At 43.2% G+C, this 25,808-nt stretch overlaps 1 non-coding gene across 1 annotated transcript; it reads right to left on the bottom strand.

The window, feature by feature from the left end:
- Positions 1-6,108: 6,108 nt before the first annotated feature.
- On the bottom strand, positions 6,109-6,207 carry LOC144781170 (small nucleolar RNA U13). The gene has a single exon (XR_013600896.1). It is a non-coding gene; the product is annotated as a small nucleolar RNA U13 (small nucleolar RNA).
- Positions 6,208-25,808: the final 19,601 nt, after the last annotated feature.

The following is a 25,808-nucleotide window of genomic DNA, read 5'->3' as shown; positions in this document are numbered from 1 at the left end:
GTGCTGAGTGACCGTGAACTTAGATGTCTGGTAAAACAGACACCCACGTGGGCAGCTGGGCCGACCTGGTTTCTGTACACAGAGCTCAGAGGAACAGCCTCAGCAGACTCCAGGTTTCACTGAGGGCATTTCAAAGTGCCAGACTGCATTTTAACTCGGGCTGACGTCATTTCAATTGAAAGGCAGACATTCGGGGAGGAGCTCGTCTCCTCGCTCTACGAATTACTAATTGACTCTACCAACAAGTCGAAACAAGCAAAAGAAGACCTCAAACACACTTACAGTCACATATCACATCCTAAACAAAAACACGAACACACACACCAACGGAGGTCACCACAGATACCTGAAAAGCAAGCATTGGCTGTGTAAACACATATGTTAAAACACATCTAACAACAGGAACTGCATCTGCCATAATGATTTGCGGTATGTAATGCTGACCTGCAGTGTGCCCCCGCACCTCCTACCCTTTTGAAAAGGCGCGATGGCAATCTGTGCGCCTAAATGTTACTACTTGTGTCACTGGGGACAGCATCCTCCGGTGGTGTTCGGTCGCGAGGCTGTCATTCTAATTCAGCTGCCAATGATGGCCCCGTTTGTAGGGAATTGCCCCTCATGCCCAGTGTGTGCACGTGCTCCAGTGAGCGGGGTGAATGGTGCTAAAACGAGAGTCAAGCCTGGCTGCGACTGAGACTGAAAGAGAAAGTCTCCTCTTCTGCGCTTTCATGTCACACGTCTGGCCTGATGCCCAGCCTGAGAAGAAAGATTACTTATAATGACAAAATAAATCTGTTGGTTAATGTACCCAATGCAGACATCTATGTTTTGTCTAATCAAAGGTTTGACTCATTATAACGTAGCACAGAGGGTTAATGTGCCTGCTGCAAAGCACACTTCTTTTGTTGCTTCAAGTTTTTAAGTTACAGTCCTTGTAACATTACTCCGGAAAGTTCATAAATCACCCAGTGCAGTGAATACAAGATTCCCACAAGGCACGGAAATTCCTCACGGTGCTGTGTGTGTAACCTGACCCACGAGGAGAGGACTGCAACAGCCAGCCTGCACGCCCCTGCAAGCAAAAGGCTTTGGTAACAAGCTACAATAAAACAAGACGGAGGGCATTGCTGTGGGGGGGGGGGGGGAGAACGGCGATGAGGGAGAGACACAGCCAAGCGGACGTAAATAATTAAGTGGGTGAGAAATGCGCTGGGAGGGCTGCCTTTGAAGTGGTAATGCGAGGCAGGCAGGCAGGCGGCTGGTGGCATTGTGCACGCGCTTTTTAGGGCTTGCGCTTGCGCAATGACCTAAAAAGCACATGCACTTCAAGGAATCGCCAGTGGAATCGCCAGTGGTGGTTAAACCCCTGGATAGGCCGCAATAGAGCTTCGCCAGCTATGCGCAGAAGCGCATCAGCAGGCGAGCCCTAAAAAACAGCAACCTCCCAAGATGGACTGTCGACCTCACCATCCTATCAGAGCCGCAAAATATCAAAGAACTTAAATTAGAGACAGAAAACTACTTCGAAAATAACAAAACTGGCACCTCGATACAAGTCACCTGGGATGCATACTAGGCAGTAATTAGGGGAAAACTACTATGCCTAGCAGCACATAAATCAAAGATAACAAAACAAGAGATAGGTGGGTGCGGCAAGATGCTGGCATGGAAAACAAAAACTGACCAAACCAGAAACAAGATAGTTAGCATCCAGCTACAGAACTCTACAGAATCAAGTTCAGAGGATTCCGTGATTATGCAGGAATTCACAACTTTCTTTGCAGACCTATACTCTGAGGACATTAATCCAACAGACAAACAACTTAAGCAGTATCTAGATGGCCAGGCCCTTCCGATACTATCAACCGAGGGAAAAGAAGAAGTAAATGCCAAAATTACAAATAAAGAAGTAGAAGAAGCTATAAGGGGTCTAAAGAGAGGGAAAGCAGCAGGCCCTGACGCATACCAAACAAGTTCTTCATTAAGCTAAGAGAAGTCCTGGTCTCCCCCCTAACAGATCTGCTAAACACAATCTTTGAAGAAAAAGGCGATCTTCCAGACTCCTGGAATGACGCAACAATCAACATCTTATTAAAACCAGGGAAAAATCTGGTGAAATGCGAGTCATATCGGTCCATTTCCCTAATGAACTGCGACTATAAGATATTTACGCAGATCATGGCAAAAAGGCTAGGGAAAATTGCCGGAACCCTGATCAACACTGATCAGAACGTTTTTGTAAAAGGCAGACAGATACAAGACTTAACCCACAAACTATTCGGTGCAATAGACATAGCCACCAATGAAAAAATGCCCTTATCCATAACCACCTTCGATGCAGCCAAAGCATTCGATATAGTGAATTGGCCATTTTTAAATAAGGTATTAGACAAATATAATTTAGGAGAGAATTTCCAAGGGATGATTAAGGGGCTTTATAGAATACCAAGGGCCAAGATTGTAATTAATGGAAACCTCACGGGAAACATAGAGATCAAGAGGGGAACAAGACAAGGGTGCCCCCTGTCTCCATTACTTTTTAACTTATGTATCAAACCCCTGGCAAATATCCCCAGAAACCATCCGATCATATCTCCCTTCACGTACCTAGGATGGGAAAAAAGGTCGCTTTGTATGCAGAAGATCTAATGATTTTTACAAGCGATTTTGAGGGTTTCAATAGATCAATAGAAGAAACTCTGACCAACTTTGGGAGGGAATCAGGATATCAGATTAACCAGGCAAAAACAGAAATTATGAGCTAGAACGCGCAAATTAACAAACCCTACACTAAGGATAAGATAAGGTATCTAGGTATCGATCTGGTTAAAGACCTGGACAAAGTGACACAGACAAACCTCAACAGAGTTGCTGGCGAGGTCAGAAAACTATTAAAGGTATGGGGAGGTCTCCCTCTGAGCTTTCTTGGAAAATCAAACATAATTAAAATGTCTATCCCACCAAAGTTCACGTACTTTTTCAGCACTATTCCATTAGAATTTAGGAGGGAGTCAATAAAGAAACTCCAAGGGGAACTAACAATCTTTATTTGGCCATCAAAAGGAACAAGAATAGCATGGGGCAAACTAAGGAAGAAAAAAGAACAAGGGGGGATAGCGAGCCCAGACTTACACGAATATTACAGAGCCTTCCAATTCAAATACACAAGGTAGTTACTGAAAAGCTATGAGCACTATCCGGAATATTTACAAGCAATGACTGGAAGAATAGGACATTTCATATACAAATTCGGCCACCCTAAATACTTTAAAAAGGTGAAGTTAAAGGTCCTCAAGTCCACCGCAAAACTATGGTACCACATAAGAAGCACTCTGAACATATATTACAGCGAGTTTGCCCCCATATGGGAATCTCCAGGTACTCCAGATTGCCTTAAAGACAGCCTGGCCATCCCGTTGAAAACAGCAGGTATTCTGGAGTGGGGCCAATTGATGACGGAGAACATCATAGTCGATTGGAACCAATTGACAACAAAAACAAAAGCCTCCTTAGCAAAATTCTAATTCTATCAAATCACCAGCTGGGCAAAAACGTTGAAAGAAAACAAAAAGGGAAACGCTGCTTTGGAGACAGAGATGATGAGGAACGCTCCCATAAATAAAGAAATCTCTTTGTTGGTACTGGGCCCTCATATTGGCGGGGGAGGAGAATTTCCTAATCCCTGAAGTGACCTGGGGGAAAGATCTGCCGACGCTGGATGCACAAAAAATATGGCAAGTATGTATGGAAAAATGTTGGTCCATTGTAAAATCCGCTGCCCTAAGAAGAAACCACTGTGTCAGGTATAATGTATGCAGGGTGGGCATTCCCACGCAAAAAAAGCCTCGTAGAAGTGATTCAGTGAAATCTACAAGATTTCACTTTGCCACTTCTAGGACGCCACTGTGTCAAATCCTTACGCCTGCTTGGAGCAGGCGTAAGGAGTGACGCTGCACAATGAGGATAGGCCCCCTATGCATTGCTGGAGTTGCATTGTGCTTGCGATACAACTCTAGCACTGTGTGACTTTTGCGCCAACAGATGCGTCAGAATTTCTGGAGCATCTGTCTTTCCTTTTGCCTTATTGTAAATACAGCGAATCCATGGTGGTGGTTCTCAGTGTGGCACAGGGAAAGTGACCCATCTCTATAGAGGCGTCACTTTCTTGTAAATCTGCCCCTGAGTGCCAGGGCTCTCGTTAGGGGGCCACTGCAGATTGCAACACACATTGCCCCTGCCATGCTGCCAACAATAGTAACAACACAACTACTAACCATCACACTTCTGCAATTTCAGACTATTTCCGAACCCCAAACCTATAAGAATGGCTTGGGAGGCAGGTAACTTCAATTCAGAGGGGGACCCCACATCAATCTAAGGCAGGTAGACGGGGAAAGAAACATCAAAAGCGGAACGGGTACCTGCCCTATGGATTTGGACAGAAAGGCCTAGGAGAGGTCCAATGTATTAATATAGAGACACCTAAGCCCAGGCAAATTACACCACAAAGACAGATTTATTCGTTTTATATCAAAATTTATTTTTCATGAGTAAATTTATTTTAAAGACTGCCTTTTATTGCAGATACATAAATATGATTCGTGGGTTAACCTACACCATAATAAATAGACACAATGATAAAAATAAGTATAAATAGTGGTTCAGATTCCGCTCTAACATATCATCAACATTCATACAACATTCATTCTCAAATCATACAACACCAAGCGATGATGGTTGTGGATAACAGAGGGACCGATGGTTCGAGGTCCGGGTAGGTTCTGAGGGTTCCTAGATGGGAACAAGCGCCCAGGCAGGTAATACTCATTTTTAATGTATATTGAATGAATAAATTACCTGTTGTGCTCTGCTACAAAATTGAAGCTGTTGATTGTAGCGGTGAGAATCTCCAGAACAGCGTACCCTGACGAAGAGCACTTGATGCTCGAAATGCATTGGTTTTTTAATAAACGCTGTTTTTGGAAGAACCCGGTGCTTCTGTCGTGCTTGTGCAAGAGGTCCGGATGGGCACAGCATTCGCACTAGAAATTTGAAAACTGCATCAAAATCCCGTGTGTGGAGTGACATAAAACATGTTTAAAAGTGGATTAATGGATTTACCAGAGACTGACAAAAGAATGGTAAAAAATGTTTAATAAGAGTTACAAAAATGAAGGTGACAAAGGCAACTGCCAGAGAGGCTGAGCAATTGTGCGGTGGGTTGGGGCAATGACTTTGCCCCTCTATTTGTTTGTTCACTGGTGCCTTAGGGATTAGGCACTTACCCAACCAGCACGCAAACTAGGAACATGATGAGTTCCGATTGGATATAATGAAATATGGAGAAATATGGAGTGCTCCCCACAACCCCCCATGCTGCTACTAGTTAGCCAGACAGCGTCACCTTGTGGCAACTGTCTTAAGCGCCGGTGTTGGACATTAAGTGCCAGTGTCGAGCACCAGAAACCACTGGCTCAAATTAAGCAATGTGCAGAGTCCAGAGATATATATAGTGGCACCAGCCATAAAAGTGCAATCAACTGTGTACTTAAAGTGCGGCATTTAGGTAGGTTGCTATATAAATAAATACTGTATAGTATTATGATTATTTTTATTGAACGCAGTGCAAACCAAATTGTTGTTGGGTCTCGATAATTGCCGTTAATCAACCTACAGGATCAAAAGAAAAAGTTAAAACTAGCTAGGATCCCGGCATATTCCTTAGAATTTACATGGTGATGTTTGCAGCCGGGGCATAACCAAGTCGTCGATTTTACTGTGCTTGGAGCTTGTGTTTTAGAACAAGCAGTAGCCCAATCAAATACGCTACGGATATAGCAGGATTTTTATCATGAGTGATGAGGACTTTGCACTTTCACAATAAGTGTATTCCAACCCAGGGAGTGCATGAAATGCACGACCGTAGATCTAGGAACGTGTTAAGAACCCGGGTGGATAAACAATATGCAATCACACTGTTCACCACATTAAAACTCTTCGATTAAGTTTTCCGTGAACTGTTCTAAAGAATTATCTATCTAATAAACTACACAATAACTTTATCTACTTTTTAACTTCACAAATGCTTTAAATGATCTTTCAGTTCAAGCTCAGAAGGGTAATGTGCCCAGTCGTAACAAGGATGGGACGGCACACGTCACGCACAAGCATGAATACCCACTCATCACTTGCAAGAACCAGAAGGATCGGAATTTATCAGTTACGGAGGAACACAAGAGAATCCGATTCTCTCATGAATGTGAGGGTGAGAATTTTTTGCTTCTCGTGTCTGTCCCCAGCTGTCCGCGTCTCACTCAAAGCTGATCACACGTTACCTACGGCGTTCTTAAGAATAAAACATCCATTACAGAAAAAGTTGTACGGTTAACACGACAGTATTAATATTTAAATTTATGTGCAGCAGTGTAGCCAATCCGTCGTCCGGTTTGCAGTTGCTTCCCTTAAAGGACCGCCCACCTTTTCTATTTAGTTACAACATAGAGAGCGGACTACATTGTATCCTCTTGCGGACATCATGAAATGGCAACATTTATGCATCAAAAACGTGAGTTGCCGGGGTGAAGTTGCATTCAGGAGGTGTACCTTGAATATAAACGAACACTTGAAAGTTAAATGAAAACAGAGATTGTTTCTGCCGCATCTTTGAGTATGTTACGCTGATCGCAAGCAATCCAATGACACAACTTTAAAAATGTTATAACTTCGAATATTAAGTGTCGCCAAACCTTTGTCCTAAAAGAGAAGCTTTTTGCAGCTAACTATGGATATACGTAGGGGTGCTTGAAAAGTGCAGCATCATTTTATCACCAACGTTCAGGAAAACAAAAGGCAGACACACGTTAGACAGACACTGACAAGTATAGTGCCAATATTTGCAACACACCCCACCCACACATCAACAGAGCATGCGCGCTGAATAAATAAAAACACAACACAACTTTTGTTTGGAAAAATATTGCTGCAGGTTTTATTCCATATTAAAGCATGCAAGAAGGTGGGCTATGTTACGGGTGATCCAAGGGCAGGCAGCCCTGCCTGCCTAATGAGCCAAGCACTGTGAAGGACCCAATCAGTGCTGCACCTTATGGGGTGATCCTCTTTCGGGATCACATGACACATTGGTCCCTTATAAACACTCACCCTTCAGAGCGGAGCGTAGCAAGGCATGCCCCTAGTTGCTGAGGCCCACAACCGCCCGAAGGACTAACGGGGCGCCAACGCGGTTTCCCAGGAACCTGCCATGAGGCTCCTGGCATTTGGCTCTGGCACCCCTATTTTGCCACACAGAGGTATCCTTCTGTACCCATCTGCTTCCAGGTCACCCTATCACTCCGCCACAGCTCTGGAAACCTTTACAAACAATAACCTTGCAGGGCTATCATGATCTCAGGTCTGTATAATTGTGGGCCCTAGGCCCACATACTAATCAGTGAGTGGCATAGACACAATGGGGCAGATCTACAAGAAACTAACGCAGCACAGTGTCACAAGCCATTGTGCTGCGCTGCGTTAGTTACGAAGCTCAGGGATGCAACATATTTACAATAATATGTCACATTTCTGAGCTTCCCCCTGCCCTGGCACACAAACTGCTGCCGTACGCCGGCAGAGGCACCCTTGCACCATAACGTTTACATCGTAAGGCACAGCAACGCTTTAACGTTTACATCGTAGGGCATACCAACGTAAGCAAGAACGCACCTTTACGATGTAAACGTTAATGCGAGATGTAAACATTAATGCGAAGTTAAGCATTGCACGGACGGGAAAAAATGTGTTATGCACAGACGGGCGGGAAAGTGAAACAATGTTAAGCATTGCCCAGACGTTAAAGTGATGCGACGTTTAGTGCGCGATGTTATTCTGATAGTATGTTAATGCGATGTTAAGCATTGCTTATCATAATAGCATTCTTTATTATTGCACAGACTGGCGGGAAAGTGAAAATATGTGTTAAAATGGAAAGAGACATGCACAGAATGTTAGGAATTGTACAGACGGGAAAAAATGTGTTATGCACAGACGGGAAAGGGAAAAATGGAAAGAGATGCACTCAGACGGCACAGACGGGTTCATTAAAGTGCGCAATGTTATTCTGCAGGCGGAAAAATATGTTTTATGTGTTATACACGGATTAAAGTGCGCATTGCTTATTATAATATCAATCTTTATTATTGCACAGATGGGTGGGAAAGTGAAAATATGTGTTAAAATGAAAAGAGATGCGCACAAAATGTTAAGCGTTGCACAGACTGGAAAAAATGTGTCATGCACAGACGGGAAAGGGAAAGAGTGGAAAGAGATGCGCACAGACGGCACAGACGGGTTCATTAAAGTGCGCAATATTATTCTGCAGAAGGAAAAATATGTGTTATGTGTTATGCACAGACGGCACAGATGGGTTCATTAAAGTGCGCAAAGTTATTCTGATGGTAAACGTTAATGCAGACGCAGCAGCATGCAATGTTATTATTGTAAGGTGTTTCACAAGTCACACAGGTGTACATTAAAAGTTAATTAATATATTCACGCGATGTTATTATTGTAAGGTGTTTCGTGATGTGTGCAAAGGTTGGTGGATGGATGAATGAAAGGGTGGGTGGATGAATGATGAATGGATGGATGGATGGATGGATGTGTGAAAAGGTGGGAGGATAAAAGTTGTACGGATGGACGGAAGAAAGGGTGGGTGGATGAATAATGGGTGGATGGATGGATGTGTGAAAAGGTGGGTGGATGAATGATGGGTGGATGGATTGATGGGGTGGATGGATGGATGTGTGAAAAGGTGGGTGGGTGAATGATGGATGGATGGATGTGTGAAAAGGTGGGTGGATGAATGATGGATGGATGGATGTGTGAGAAGGTGGATGGATGAAGGATATATGGATGGACGGATCAAAGGGTGGGTGGATGAATGATTACTTGGGAGCAGGTGGGTGGATGAAAGATGGACGGATGGACGGTAGAAAGGGTGGGTGGATGAAAGGGTGGTTGGATGAATGATAGATGGATGGATGTGTAAAAAGGTGGGTGGATGAAAGATGTACAGATGGACAGAAGAAAGGATGGGTGGATGAATGGATGTGTGAAAAGGTGGGTGGATGGATGTGTGAAAAGGTGGGTGGATGAATGATGGGTGGATGGATGGATGGATGTGTGAAAAGGTGGATGGATGAAGGATATACGGATGGATGGATCAAAGGGAGGGTGGATGAATGATTACTTGGGAGCAGGAGAAGCTGCCCAATGTTGCATGGGTGGATGGATAAATGTGTGAAAAGGTGGGTGGATGAAAGATGGATGGATGGACGGAAGAAGGATATACAGATGGATGGATCAAAGGGTGGGTGGATGAATGGTTACTTGGGAGCAGGTGGGTGGATGAAAGATGTACACTTGACTCACGTGGCATGGAGAGCACACAATTACAATCAGGGTTGAGCAATATGTCCACTGCTTTGTTCAAATTCGAACAGAGATGGGTCTACAGATTACACAGTGACACCCATGGTCTTAAAGATGAGATACCAGGCCCTCGGCTAAACCTTAAATAAGGATTATAGCGTGTGACACTAAAATGTGACTCATTCTGACCTGATCACTGAATCAATGTGGCCTAAAAAAACATTTAGGAACTGAATTCTCTTAAGATGATTTTGAATTTATAATTAAGATATCATAAAGCATACTGTAAGATGCATACAAGATATGAGCAATATACCCCTGGGATTCAATAATTAGCCCCCGGTGCAAATTTTTCATGGAGTTTGGGTGATGCCGCTACTCTCCCACATGTGCTGGGGTGGGTACCTCACTTATATTCCAAGCCCACTTCCCACCCGCCACCCGTTTTTAATGACTGCAACCAACTTTGATACACAGTAACAAACCTTGTGCTTATGTACATTTTAAAGTTCTATATGTGGGTTGAAGACAACTGCTATTTTTCCATATCTTCGAAGAGAACCCAACATTTGTAGAGAGTTTATTGGGTCTTTTTTTTCCTGGTCATTTCCACCACTTCTGGGTTCCTTTTGTGTTTTAAATCATGTCTAATCACATCCTATGATCACTGTGACTTGAATACAGGGAAATGACTACATTTCCGAGAAGTCGAGACGTGCCCAGAATATTAAGTATTGCAAAGGCGGGAAAAAATGTGTTATGCACAGACGGGAAAGGGAAAAAATGGAAAGAGATGCGCACAGACGGGTTCATTATAGTTTGCGATGTTATTCGGCAGATGGAAAAATATGTGTTATGTGTTATGCACAGACGGCACAGATGGGTTCATTAAAGTGCACAATGTTATTCTGATGGTAAACGTTAATGCAGACGCAGCAGCATGCAATGTTATTATTGTAAGGTGTTTCACAAGGCACACACGTGTACATTAAAAGTTAATTAATACATTCATGCAATGTATTATTGTAAGGTGTTTCGTGATGTGTGCAAAAGTGGGTGGATGAATGATGGGTGGATGGATGTGTGAAAAGGTGGGTGGATGAATGATGGATGAATGGGGTGGATGGATGGATGTGTGAAAAGGTGGGTGGATGAATGATGGGTGGATGGATGTGTGAAAAGGTGGGTGGATGAATGATGGGTGGATGGATGGATGGATGTGTGAAAAGGTGGATGGATGAAGAATATACGGATGGACGGATCAAAGGGTGGGTGGATGAATGATTACTTGGGAGCAGGATAATCTGCCCAATGTTTTATGGGTGGATGGATGGATGCGTGAATAGGTTTGTGGATGAAAGCTGTACGGATGGACGAAAGAAGGATATATGGTTGGACGGATCAAAGGGTGGGTGGATGAATGATTACTTGGGAGCAGTTGGGTGGATGAAAGGTGGACGTTTGACTCCAGTGGCATGGAGAGCACACAATTACAATCTGGGTTGAGCAATATGTCCCCTGCTTTGTGCAAATTCGAACAGAGATGGGTCTACAGATTACAGATTGACACCCATGGTCTTAAAGATGAGATACCAGGCCCTCGGTTAAACCTTAACTAAGGATTATAGCGTGTGACACTATAATGGGACTTATTCTGATCTGATCACTGAATCAATGTGGCCTACAAAAGCATTTAGGAACTATATACTCTTAAGATGATTTTTATAATTAGGACATCATAAAGCATACTGTAAGATGCATACAGGGTATGAGCAATATACCCCCTGGGATCAACATTTTGCCCCCAGTGCAAATTTTTCATGGAGTTTGGGTGATGTCGCTACTCTCCCACATGTGCTGGGGTGGGGTACCTCACATACATTCCAAGCCCACTTCACCCCCGCCATCTGATTTTGATGACTGCAACCAATTTTGGTACACAGTAACAAATCTTGTGCTTATGTACATTGTAAAGTCCTATATGTGGGTTGAAGACAACTGTATAGTTTTCCATATATTTGAAGAGAACCCTGCTGTAATTTACACCATGTGACCCTTAATTTAAAAATTTAAAATTTGTAGAGAGTTTATTGGGTCTTTTTTTCCTGGTCATTTCCACCACTTCTGGGTTCCTTTTGTGTTTTAAATCATGTCTAAACACATCCTATGATCACTGGGACTTGAATACAGGGAAATTATTACATTTCCAGAAGTCCCGGGTACGTCCCCCTATAAGCTACTTGTAGGGCCATCCCTGGCCGCCACATGATATTTATGGTGGCCTTTTCCAATATTCATTGTGTTACAGCAGCACCATGGTGGCCCGGAGCTGGTGACAAGGGATGACTACTTCCTTGACGAATTAAGGAAGGGTTGATTTTTCTGATGTGTGGAGTGATTCAATGTGCTATGGGGTACTGCCCTTGAGCACCCCTATTGCAAATCGTAAATTAGGCATGATTTGGGCTCTGTCACATTGTGAATATTTTGCTTCTCATCACATGCTCAATTAGGTATCATTAATCATATATCGAAAAGGATGGTGCACCAAAAAGCAGAGTACAAAGGAGCTTCAAATTTGTCCTAAATTCTTTATTCTTTTCAATCTTTTTAAAACCTCCGCCAGCGCGTTTCGGTTGTTTGAACTTCGTTAGGGCTGAAAGAAGTACAAAATATAAAAATACACTAAGTATACACACTGGAACAATTTATACAAACATATCACAAACATATCACATACATAAAAACACCATAGATATACATGTATTAAGATTTCAGGCATATGAGAGATAATGACAAATCGTACCATCACTTGGAGAATGCAGACGGGAAAAGGAAATAAATTACTAAATACATAAAAAGAGACAAGCAAAAAACAGAAAATAATACATCAATAAACATCTTAAGCCTATTCCAACAGATGTGCTATTTGCTCCATCTGTCAACCGATAACATGCATAGAAATAGCCAAGTTCTGAGCTGGGATGGTGCAGTGAGCTAAAAAACGGTGATGGATCAAGCCCTGATCTTTGGACTGGGTAAGAGTGGTCTGCTTAATTCAGGCACTCTGTTCATCACCACCCCCTTTTCTGAATCATTTTGTCCACCATAAGCGTGGAAGGGTATACTCAGATGTGAGTCCCTTGCTCATTGCACCATCAGGATTCAAGCAAGCCAGGCCGACGACGCCTGAAATGGCAGAAACCGGTCCCCGGAAGCTTGTTTCCTTCCCAGTACAAGAATTGGCTTGGTAGTTTGGTTTGCCCTGTTCCCATCATGCACTGGGACAGGAACAGACTAATTTGCATATAGCCAAGTTCTGAGCTGGGATGGTGCAGTGAGCTAAAAAACGGTGATGGATCAAGCCCTGATCTTTGGACTGGGTAAGAGTGGTCTGCTTAATTCAGGCACTCTGTTCATCACCACCCCCTTTTCTGAATCATTTTGTCCACCATAAGCGTGGAAGGGTATTCTCAGATGTGAGTCCCTTGCTCATTGCACCATCAGGATTCAAGCAAGCCGGGCCGACGACGCCTGAAATGGCAGAAACCGGTCCCCGGAAGCTTGTTTCCTTCCCAGTACAAGAATTGGCTTGGTAGTTTGGTTTGCCCTGTTCCCATCATGCACTGGGACAGGAACAGACTAATTTGCATATAGCCAAGTTCTGAGCTGGGATGGTGCAGTGAGCTAAAAAACGGTGATGGATCAAGCCCTGATCTTTGGACTGGGTAAGAGTGGTCTGCTTAATTCAGGCACTCTGTTCATCACCACCCCCTTTTCTGAATCATTTTGTCCACCATAAGCGTGGAAGGGTATACTCAGATGTGAGTCCCTTGCTCATTGCACCATCAGGATTCAAGCAAGCCGGGCCGACGACGCCTGAAATGGCAGAAACCGGTCCCCGGAAGCTTGTTTCCTTCCCAGTACAAGAATTGGCTTGGTAGTTTGGTTTGCCCTGTTCCCATCATGCACTGGGACAGGAACAGACTAATTTGCATATAGCCAAGTTCTGAGCTGGGATGGTGCAGTGAGCTAAAAAACGGTGATGGATCAAGCCCTGATCTTTGGACTGGGTAAGAGTGGTCTGCTTAATTCAGGCACTCTGTTCATCACCACCCCCTTTTCTGAATCATTTTGTCCACCATAAGCGTGGAAGGGTATACTCAGATGTGAGTCCCTTGCTCATTGCACCATCAGGATTCAAGCAAGCCGGGCCGACGACGCCTGAAATGGCAGAAACCGGTCCCCGGAAGCTTGTTTCCTTCCCAGTACAAGAATTGGCTTGGTAGTTTGGTTTGCCCTGTTCCCATCATGCACTGGGACAGGAACAGACTAATTTGCATATAGCCAAGTTCTGAGCTGGGATGGTGCAGTGAGCTAAAAAACGGTGATGGATCAAGCCCTGATCTTTGGACTGGGTAAGAGTGGTCTGCTTAATTCAGGCACTCTGTTCATCACCACCCCCTTTTCTGAATCATTTTGTCCACCATAAGCGTGGAAGGGTATACTCAGATGTGAGTCCCTTGCTCATTGCACCATCAGGATTCAAGCAAGCCGGGCCGACGACGCCTGAAATGGCAGAAACCGGTCCCCGGAAGCTTGTTTCCTTCCCAGTACAAGAATTGGCTTGGTAGTTTGGTTTGCCCTGTTCCCATCATGCACTGGGACAGGAACAGACTAATTTGCATATAGCCAAGTTCTGAGCTGGGATGGTGCAGTGAGCTAAAAAACGGTGATGGATCAAGCCCTGATCTTTGGACTGGGTAAGAGTGGTCTGCTTAATTCAGGCACTCTGTTCATCACCACCCCCTTTTCTGAATCATTTTGTCCACCATAAGCGTGGAAGGGTATACTCAGATGTGAGTCCCTTGCTCATTGCACCATCAGGATTCAAGCAAGCCGGGCCGACGACGCCTGAAATGGCAGAAACCGGTCCCCGGAAGCTTGTTTCCTTCCCAGTACAAGAATTGGCTTGGTAGTTTGGTTTGCCCTGTTCCCATCATGCACTGGGACAGGAACAGACTAATTTGCATATAGCCAAGTTCTGAGCTGGGATGGTGCAGTGAGCTAAAAAACGGTGATGGATCAAGCCCTGATCTTTGGACTGGGTAAGAGTGGTCTGCTTAATTCAGGCACTCTGTTCATCACCACCCCCTTTTCTGAATCATTTTGTCCACCATAAGCGTGGAAGGGTATACTCAGATGTGAGTCCCTTGCTCATTGCACCATCAGGATTCAAGCAAGCCGGGCCGACGACGCCTGAAATGGCAGAAACCGGTCCCCGGAAGCTTGTTTCCTTCCCAGTACAAGAATTGGCTTGGTAGTTTGGTTTGCCCTGTTCCCATCATGCACTGGGACAGGAACAGACTAATTTGCATATAGCCAAGTTCTGAGCTGGGATGGTGCAGTGAGCTAAAAAACGGTGATGGATCAAGCCCTGATCTTTGGACTGGGTAAGAGTGGTCTGCTTAATTCAGGCACTCTGTTCATCACCACCCCCTTTTCTGAATCATTTTGTCCACCATAAGCGTGGAAGGGTATACTCAGATGTGAGTCCCTTGCTCATTGCACCATCAGGATTCAAGCAAGCCGGGCCGACGACGCCTGAAATGGCAGAAACCGGTCCCCGGAAGCTTGTTTCCTTCCCAGTACAAGAATTGGCTTGGTAGTTTGGTTTGCCCTGTTCCCATCATGCACTGGGACAGGAACAGACTAATTTGCATATAGCCAAGTTCTGAGCTGGGATGGTGCAGTGAGCTAAAAAACGGTGATGGATCAAGCCCTGATCTTTGGACTGGGTAAGAGTGGTCTGCTTAATTCAGGCACTCTGTTCATCACCACCCCCTTTTCTGAATCATTTTGTCCACCATAAGCGTGGAAGGGTATACTCAGATGTGAGTCCCTTGCTCATTGCACCATCAGGATTCAAGCAAGCCGGGCCGACGACGCCTGAAATGGCAGAAACCGGTCCCCGGAAGCTTGTTTCCTTCCCAGTACAAGAATTGGCTTGGTAGTTTGGTTTGCCCTGTTCCCATCATGCACTGGGACAGGAACAGACTAATTTGCATATAGCCAAGTTCTGAGCTGGGATGGTGCAGTGAGCTAAAAAACGGTGATGGATCAAGCCCTGATCTTTGGACTGGGTAAGAGTGGTCTGCTTAATTCAGGCACTCTGTTCATCACCACCCCCTTTTCTGAATCATTTTGTCCACCATAAGCGTGGAAGGGTATACTCAGATGTGAGTCCCTTGCTCATTGCACCATCAGGATTCAAGCAAGCCGGGCCGACGACGCCTGAAATGGCAGAAACCGGTCCCCGGAAGCTTGTTTCCTTCCCAGTACAAGAATTGGCTTGGTAGTTTGGTTTGCCCTGTTCCCATCATGCACTGGGACAGGAACAGACTAATTTGCATATAGCCAAGTTCTGAGCTGGGATGGTGCAGTGAGCTAAAAAACGGTGATGGATCAAGCCCTGATCTTTGGACTGGGTAAGAGTGGTCTGCTTAATTCAGGCACTCTGTTCATCACCACCCCCTTTTCTGAATCATAGAAATATACACATCATGTATAAAACACCACATCCCTAAGCCAATAAAATACAAGATCAACATATTATTTATAACATTAACACAAAACGTGTACTCATAAAGCACATCGATACTAACAAGTATAAACGGAATGAAAAAAGAATGAGCAGAGAAGAAAACATAATATATAGAAAGGTGCTGTAAAATAAAAACGTGCAAAGAGGTAGAGATCCCATAGCCCATTAGACTTCCAGATCACATAAGAAAAGCGCGTAATGAGAAAATATGAGTTTACAGAAGACTAGATCTCAAAGATATTACAAAGTCTAGGGCTCTACATTATTAAACAATCATCATTGCCAGATATAAGGCATAAGAATGGGTTTCTCAAAAAATTATCCAACTTGGGAGCCTCAATGTTAAAAAAGGCACAAAATTCCATACTATCCCAGTCATTAGGGGGCCGCTTCACAGAATGAACTTAAGACTAAATCCTAAACTCACTACTATTTGGTATTCACTGAATGCACTTACTACTTTCGGGATTCACAGAGTGAACTTATTACTTTCGGGATTCACAGAATTAACTTACTACTTTCGGTATTCACAGAATAGATTTAAGACTACTAACTTTCCGTCTGCACTCGGGCTGGAAATTCCGGCCTGGAGGCAGAGCTTCCAGCTTGGGGGTGGAGCTTGCGGCCCAGAGGTGGAGCTTCCGGCCCGGAGGCGGAGCTTGCGGCCCACAGGTGGAGATTTCAGCCATGGCTAAATACCGCCTCTGGGCTGGAAGCTCCACCTCCGGGACGCAAGCTCCGCCCCAAGCCAGAAACTCCCCCTGCGGGCCGTAATTTCCGGCCCAAGTGCGGACGTAAAGTTAGTAGTCTTAAATCTATTCTGTGAATACCGAAAGTAGTAAGTTCACTCTGTGAATCCCGAAAGTAGTAAGTGCATTCTGTGAATACCAAATAGTAGTAAGTTTAGGATCGCCCAATACCAGTCGGTAACGGCCGAAATTACCGAATTTCGGCCGTTACCGACCGGTATTGGTCATTTGGGATGTAGGGGACAGAAAATCGTCCGATTTGGTAAATTTACCGAATCTGTAAAGTTACCGACTCGGTAAAGTTTCCAAATCTGTAAATGTACCGAATCGGTAATTTTACCGAATCGCAACGGTTTGCGATTCGGTAAATTTACCGAATCGGTAAATTTACCGATTCGGTAAAATACCGAATCGGTAAATAAGAAGTGGTAAAATTGTATATTGAGATGTAGGTAAGCCCTCAAATACCGAATATGCTTGAAATTCGGTATTTAAGAGTCGGTATTTACCATGGATTACACTCAGGTGGTAACCAGGTGCAGCCTATAAAAAAGGACCCAAAATGCAATTCTTTTTTCACAATGGCGGCATTCTATGTCATTGCGAGACGGCTACGGGAGGAAGGAGAGAGGGAATGGCAGAGACAGGAGCAGGTCTACAGACAGAGGATCACCTTGTTCATGCTCACAGAGGCAGAGATACTCCAGAGGTACAGGTTGGCCCCAGACACCATCTTGGACCTCATCAGGGACCTCCAACCACTGTTGGAGCACACTATCCCAAGGGCACACGCTATTCCACCCCACGTGCAGGTGTTGTGCAGCCTACATCCGCTTGCATCTGGGAGCTACCAGAGTGTGGTTGCTGTGGTAGGTAGGGTGACCCAGATCAGCCTGTCACGCTTTCTCCACAAATTCCTTGACGCCATGTTACAGAAGATGGACCATTATATGCCCTCCGCTCCTTCATACTCACCCTGTAGTGTAGTTCCTATTATCCCAATAGGCTCTGCGCATTGGAATAATATCTTCAATAGTATAGACGTAGGACAGAGGTTAACTAGGTCTTCTACTGACGATATTAGACTTAAAGTTTTGTGTGCCAGCTAGCTCAGAGTTCACTAGAAACTTTCTCGAATAGGCAAGGAGGAGTTTAACCTCCCTGGATAGACAAGAAGGGATTTAGTTTCTGACAACCATAGAACATGACACCTTTGCTCCCCCTGATCAAGAGTATATCTCTAGAGTCGTGTGAAAACAAAAGACAACTATTTTACTCAGTCAATACGTGCATACTTAGTTTCACCAGATTGTAGAGAAAGGAAGAGACGGGCGTGTTCAATAAAAAGGTGTTCTTTATTGATCAGTCTCTTTTCTCATACAAGAGAAATGAATCGCTATGATTCCAATACTTATAGTTAAGTAAAGTGCATACAGTAAAAGCAGGATTATAAAATAATACTGTAAAAGCATTGATATGGTTTCTTAGCCATATGATACTTTAAAATGGATAGAAGATATACATACATATATACATTGACTAATCGTACTCAACTGGTGCTTCTAACTACGCCTACCCCGGTGTACCTGACCTAAGCCTAATACGTGGGAGGGAGTGTGTAAGTAGCAGTTTAAGTTAAGTTTGGTTTGCCAAGAATCTGACTCAAGAATTCTCTGTAAGGGGTTAGTCAGTTCAGTACCTGGGATTTAGAAGGCAGGAGGGCTGGTATCTCTTTCTCAGGACTCGGTATCCCAGTTACCCGCGAGGGCAAGCTGGAAACGCTGGAAGCTGGATTTCTCGGCAGGAGAAAAGACAGCGTCTTTCTCAGCGCGTCAAAAAGGAGGAGCAGCGTCCGTGGGCTTCCTGCATCAGCTGGGCTCTCCGGCAAGTAGCGCTGCTCCAAGCTCATCACCACCGTGTCTTTGCTTAGGGCAGCGTCGGTATATTTATACCTGAAAGGTGCCGAGTTTGACGTAAGGATGGACATAAAACGTCAGTAAGGATGTCATAAGAACTGGTCGTTCTTACATTCTTTACAGGAGTTCTCGAACGAAATCAAAACAATAGCTGTGGGGGATTTCCCAGGTCTGCTGGTGGTTTGGTTTGTTTTGAGAACTCGTGTGCTTTCTAGGGGGCTGGAGGAATAGTGCTTGCTTAATGTGATAGCATGCGCTATGACATAATCTGAAAGCGGGTTTCTGTGCCTTTGTATGGATATTAGTGATTTATTAACCAGACAAGGGTCAGAAATAGGAGTATCGATATAGGTCCCTATATAAACACACTACACCCACTCCACGCACTTATGTACATATTTTCTAACCTAAGCACTAGTAAACATAACTAACAGTGCATGTGTATACCGAACCACCCCAGAATAATTTTTTTTTTTTTGCATTCGAAAAATGGTATTGCGAAATACACGAAAATGAGTATAGGTACTGTATGCATTTAAGCAGTATAATCATTCAAAAAAAAGGATGCACATTTTATATCAGCATGAATGATTTGCGAAAATTACACATGAAATGGCTCTTAATACAGAAGAAAAAGTGCGAGACCACTTCATCACATATAAATACAATCACTTGTAAATAAGCTAGAGGTTGAGGTAATGTAATGTTTCTAGAGTTCCTAAAAATAGAAGCTCTGTTCTCTAAGAATAGTTTTACTTTAAGCAGAAGATAAGTGCAAAAAGGGAAATATTTTTGGATTTGAAAAAGTTCCAGTTTGTCAGGGGAGAAGAGAAAAAATTGTTCACAGTCGCTTTGTTTTCACAAAGCCGAAGGCCAAATTCAGAGTTCAGGGAACGCTGTGTGCAATTTCGTTTAAAGTCACTCTCTCTGTTCTGGTGAAAACATCATTTCAGACAGACTCTCGAAAAAACAGTCTACCGCTTCTGGTGAAAGTTCGACCAAGTTGGAAAATGTCGCTATCATGCAGTCATGAACATGTTCGCTTTCAGTGATGGTTTGATCAGAACTGCTTACAGATGGTCGTACCTGGTTGATGCTGCTTTCATCCTGTACTTCACTACCCTTCAATCGTAGTGGTGAAGTCTCCACGAATGCCGTCATCAGGATAGGTAGCCGCTGGGGACAGCACAATGCATGAGCCTTTACTGGACTCAACAAAGTATCTGCATCCAATGGTACTTCTGATTGTAGTGTAAGACAGGTGTCCAACACGCATTCTTCGCCCCATAGCATGCACCTCAATACAGGCATAACACAATTCTGCCATATGGGTCTGAACGAAAGAAACCAGGTCATATTCAGATCTCGTAGCCGGGCTAATCCAAGGACTTTAGTTATGCGGTCCCGGTAGCGTATAGCTAGGATCGTTTCTTCCATGGTTGCTGGAGTCTTGTCTGTGACATGGCTTGCCATAACGAAGCAAGAGTAGCAAAAATAAAATGCCTGCTACTAGTCCCAACAGGAGTGGAAGACCGCCAAAGATGGAATGGACGAAATTAGGAAAAATACCCAGGACTGCTTTGAATGGTGTCAACAGTCCCGAAAAAACGGTCTTAAATACACTCGCGATACCACTTGTATCAGAAATGTTTAAGATTTCGTTTAGCATTTCTGCGAAGTGTAGGGGGCAATTTGTGGATAACAATGCATGTATCTCACCCGTTGTCCTTGCAACTTGGAGATCATACGTTTCTTTTGATGACGTCAAATGGGTTGGCGTCTGTAGGAGCACAGTCTTCATTCTGCTTAAAGTATCAATTCGAATAGAAGAGATTTTCAAACTGGGCCAAATTTGTTCCTCCCTGTCTGGAGCGTCATTCGGAAACAATACTCTCTCACAACAAGTGACCATGGAGCTCACGCTTATGAGATAAGGTTTTCCTGGCAGTAAGCCACAACATCTGTGATCTACAATTAGAATGTAACTCCCGTTAGAAAGTCTTCTCAAGAATGGTTCTATTTGTGCTGCAGGTGTGCCGAGCTGGTGACATGAAAAGTTATTTGAAGTCCCTTCACAGGCCCCATGCAAACTTATACCCTGACACAGAAGTATACCACTTAGTGATTTTTCACAATCATTACCACTAAGAAATACACGCTGTCCTTTATTACTGTAACATGTGTGTGTATAAGGTAAGTTCCATGTTGACTTAATGTATCCTTTACCCAACCTTTCATACTGGCCTGCCTGTAGATATTTTTGGCAGTATCGGAACTGGAAAGTCGTTATTGGAATAGTTATGATTCCGTGTATTATCCATTCAATGACAGGTCCTTCTGACATTGTCAATGGCAATCTCTCAAGTTTTTTAATGCTCAGAATTGTATAATCAGCACCCTTTTGTGCCAAGCTGATTTGTGTATCAGTAAGGTTAAAGATACTGAATAATGACGTTGTGTTGATTAAACGCCAAGGCACGTAGCCTGAACGCAGATTTTGTAACGTCCAGCCAAGCTGCACAATAGAACGCAATTGAGACTGACCATGTTGTTACATTAGTAAGTCCTGCTCTATTATATCGATTGCAGATGATACAATACTGTCCAGTGAATATATTCTGGAAGACAGAGTCATTAACCCATTGTCTACAACAGAAAGTGATTTTTCCAAATTAACACGGTCAAGTTCCCGTATTTTCTCTGCTAGCTCAATTTGAGTTTCTTTCCAAGCTTCGTTGTAAGCTGCATATTTAGAGGCCGCTATGAAACGTTTTTGACGCTGTTTGCGTGGTCCCATAATGAAATCACGCAAGTCAGCACCTTCTTTAAGTAAAGTCAAGTGTTGCTTAATTTCAACCAGTGTGGATGTATGTAGCCATTCGAGGCAGAGTTTCCCTACACTGTAAGTAGTTACAATCCCTGGATGTTGTCTCTGGGAGTATCTAGGGTCTGGCCAATGCGAACCCCTGTATTTTGTTCAGGAATCTATCTTGACAGTTATTTGTGTCTGTGGGCCAGATCAACCATTTTTTCCAATCAGGATGTGTTCTGTTTTGGTTCAAAATATGGGATACGTCTATCTCAACATCTGTAGTGCTATTACTGTCAGGTGTTGGTTTTGGAATAGACGGTTTGTTCAAGTCTTTAATTTTGGCTAGGCCAAGACAGGTTGTCTGTTGAATTGTATCATTCAAAAATATAATTTGTTCTGGGATCATGCAGGCTCTAAATAATGATTCTATACCTTGCACTTGCCAATCTCTTGTACCCCAGATTGTTTTCGTTTCAATATTATTGTTCCAGAAATCAAAACCGAATGTTTTCATTTTTTCAAATGTCTCTGAATAGATTAATTTTGTGTTTGTAAGCATGGTTTTCATTCCTGTCTTATTTAACATTCTGAAATAAAATGTTTCTGCATTACTTGTGTTAAACCCTGAGAAGTATGAATATTTATCATAAAATGTTTTCGAACTGCCTTTGGTGGAGTTGCACAATGTTCCCATTGGTTATAATTTAAAACATTTCTAGGTTGAGCAGATTTATGCAGATAATGGTTACCATAGTGGTTAAAACAATACATCTGGTCATAATTAGATGAACCTTGCAAATAATCATGTTCTCTAAATTTAGCTGACATCACTAGATCTGACATCATATCATTAATACTTTCAAAGTCCCAATCATCAGCGAATGTGCTTGGTTTTACAAAGTCACTTAATGAAATCTTGAATTGATGAGGATACTTCAGGAGCTCAACCGGACCATAGATTTCGTAATCAGTTTTGTCCCATGCTACCCCACCGGGTATAGGATTGGCTGTGAAGTTTACTGAAGAAAGTTCTCTCTTCTCGATGTGTGAAGACTTGTGTGGTTTCAGGACCAAGTTGATATTCTGACTTGCTGTGTCCATTGTAACATATTTTCCCTCAATAAAATGTCCCAAGCATAGTACCATGATGAGCCAAAGTATGAGGACAAATACACCTAGTGCCATCCAAATTTCAATCCATGGAGAAATCAGATACGTTTCTTTTAGTTGATGAAAGAGTTCCTGTGCTTTGTCTTTTAAAGTTTTTGTTGTTGGCTGTTCCCCAGGTTCGCTTGGATCCTCAGAAAAATCATCGAAGTTGATGAAGTAGCCAGATGCTGTTCTGTCAATTGTTTCAATTGCTTCTGGATTCCTTTTTGCTTTAGGAATTTGCTTTGTTTTATTAGCATAGTCAGTTGTTACATCATTGTAGATTGGTGTTTCCTGATGTGAAATTTTGATTTGGGTTTCAAGAGGTTTAAGTTCCATGGCTTTGTTGCATAGTCCTTGTTGATTCACTGTAGGTTTATCAAATGTGATTAGTCTCTCAGTTTGAACCTCTGTATTTGTAGCAAACTTTGGTGTTCTACTACTTTTTGGGAGTCCACTTGGCCTACTACTTGTTATCGGCCACATGATTGTGGTTTAACCAGGTCGATGGATACAACTCGGTTCTCCTTTTTACCAGCAAGGGGCGGTAATACTACTGATCTTGTCCCGTTGACAGACAAGACAGGTACTGCTTTTCTGTAAGAAGGCCCAAATTCCTTCTTTACCGCGATCTTCTCTCTGACCAGATCCCCGATTTTTGGAATCCAGAAAGGCCTTGCTGGGACAGGTGGTTTCTCTTCAGTGGTTGTTGGCTGCTGTTTCAACTTTATGTTGCTCAGGGCTTTTCTTGTTTCATTTAAGTCCTGTAAAATAGCCAAACGATCTTTGATATCAAAGCATTTTTCTTTCACCACTGAAGTTTGACTATCGAGGTCCTGGATTAACATTCTAGTCCCAAACAATAATTCGTACGGACTGAGACCTCTTAGAGAATTTCTTGGCAGATTATTAAGACTACGTTGGACACTTATTAAATGTTTGACCCACCCAACTCCCGAACCTAATACCTTTGCCATTATAGATTGCTTTATGCCTTGGTTTTTTCTTTACACCATCCCGTTTCCCTCAGGAAGGAAGTGAGAAGAGTCCCGCAATGTAATGCTCATGCTGGCCATGCCCCCCCTATAAGCTCGAGAGCTAAAGGAAAGGCATTGGTCAGAACGTAGCATGCTCCTAGCGTATATGCCATCATAGACTCGCAAATCTTTTTATAACAGTTCAGACGTCAGCCGAATGCTGGGGTCTACATTATAAGTGAAAATAGTCTCTATATGTTAATATGACGCATTATTCATAATGGGTTTTATTGTTTAATCCAATCTGGAGCGAAACGCCATGGTAATATACCGTCTCGGTCGCCACTGCGATCTCTGTTGCAGTCTGGGCAGTTTTTTGCAAATATGTGATGTTCCAGGCTCATTCCTGGCCACCAGTATATTGATTGCAATTCTTCCAGAGAATCCTTAAGCTTAAGGTGTCCAAGACCCTCACCCATATGTGCGTCTGCTATTAACAAGGCTCTCCTGTTCGAGTTTGGAATTACTCTATCCCCCACTCCAGGGATTTGAGCAAAAGGAACGGAGTTTGCATCGATTATGTATGTATAATTGAGTGGATAGTTGATGGGTAGCGCTGAGCAGTCGCCTTTTGATGACGTTTTTACCGCCAGCATTGTTTCCCCGTCAATGTATTTTCCTGAACGCTTTTTTGTAGCTACGGAAGCCGATTTAGTTGCTTCCGGTGTGGCTGTCTCAGCCAATGAATTCCCTGCAACGTGAACGCCATCACGCAGATGACTCAGTGAGTGTATCACGTGAGTCTTTGGTAGTTCTTTCTGTAAAAGAACTACTTGTTCCCAAAGCAATTTCTGCTTGATTGTGGCACCTGTGTCATCTTTGTAACCGTTTTGAATCCATTTCTGTAAATCGTTATTGTATGATTTGACGCAGTAATACGAATCGCACACTATTAGTGTCGGGAATTCGCGATCCGCATTATCCAGCTCCATTTTTAACCCTATTATTTCAGTTTGTTGTTCTGAATTATTTTCCACTGAATGTGCTTTAGTTACCAGAGGTCTCAAGTTACCTCCGCGCCACACGTTTTTTACAATCTCGCATGTGGCGTTATATGCTTGCTTTCCCCAAACTGAGGGTTGAGCATGTCCGTCTGTATATATTACACAGGCGTATTGTCGTATGGGCAGAATGTCGATTGGCAGAGGGTATTCTCTTTCATATTCTAGATTTTTTAATTTTTTCATGTTCGGTCCAAAGTAGTAATTTACTTTGTCTGTAGCAAGGGAATTTTCCCATTGTAACCATTTTGGATTTAATGCCACGGTAGTTAGATTACACAGGCTTGTTAATGCCTCAAAAGCTGATTCTGCTGTTATAACAGTAATCCTTCTGCCTCGGGCCTGGGCTCTTTCCTTTGCTATAGCTGTTTGAACCGTATGTACAATGTTTTTCTTTATACTGAATGTTTTCTCAGCTTCTGAGTACAAATGTGATTTGTATGCTATTGGTACCGTTTCTCCCTCATTAGAGGTTAGGTATGTGTATGCGCATCTTCCTGGGATGACTCGAATCACAAGGTTGCGTGTGTTATCGCGTTTGTAGTTTTGTTTTAACTAACATGTCTGTTTGTAAAGATCTCAAAATTTCTGTGTGTTTTTGAGTCCAATTGATTCTTTTAAAATCTGGTTTTATTAGGTCATAGAGAGGTTTGACCCTCTCTGCATAATTTATAATGTAAGTTCTTCCGAAATTCAGGAAACCTAGAATTGATTGTAAGTCTTTCAGCATTCTTGGTGCTTGGATTACAGCACATTTCAAGAAATTGTCAGCCAGGCTTTTGCCTTCACTTGATAATTCATATCCTAAAAACAGGACAGTTAGATGGGCAATTCTTGACTTTTTGAAGTTGAATTTGTAACCCTCTGCTGCGAACCCAAGTATTATGGTGTTCACTCTTTTCAAGTGAGTATCCAAGTCATCATCTGTTAGATAAATGTCATCAACATAAGATAATGCCTCATCATCATATATTTGTAGTAACTCTGTTACTCTCGCTGAGAATAATCCTGGGCTGTTCTTGAACCCCTGTGGCAAACGACAGAAATGTATCTGAGTGCCATTTATTGAGAAAGCGGTCAAATATCTGCTTTCAGGTGCTATATTTTGACA

Source organism: Lissotriton helveticus, chromosome 1_1 (assembly GCF_964261635.1).
Source record: "Lissotriton helveticus chromosome 1_1, aLisHel1.1, whole genome shotgun sequence".
NCBI lineage: Eukaryota > Metazoa > Chordata > Amphibia > Caudata > Salamandridae > Lissotriton > Lissotriton helveticus.
The sequence above is the reverse complement of the archived record's forward strand: the minus strand, read 5'-3'. Positions and strand labels throughout refer to the sequence as shown.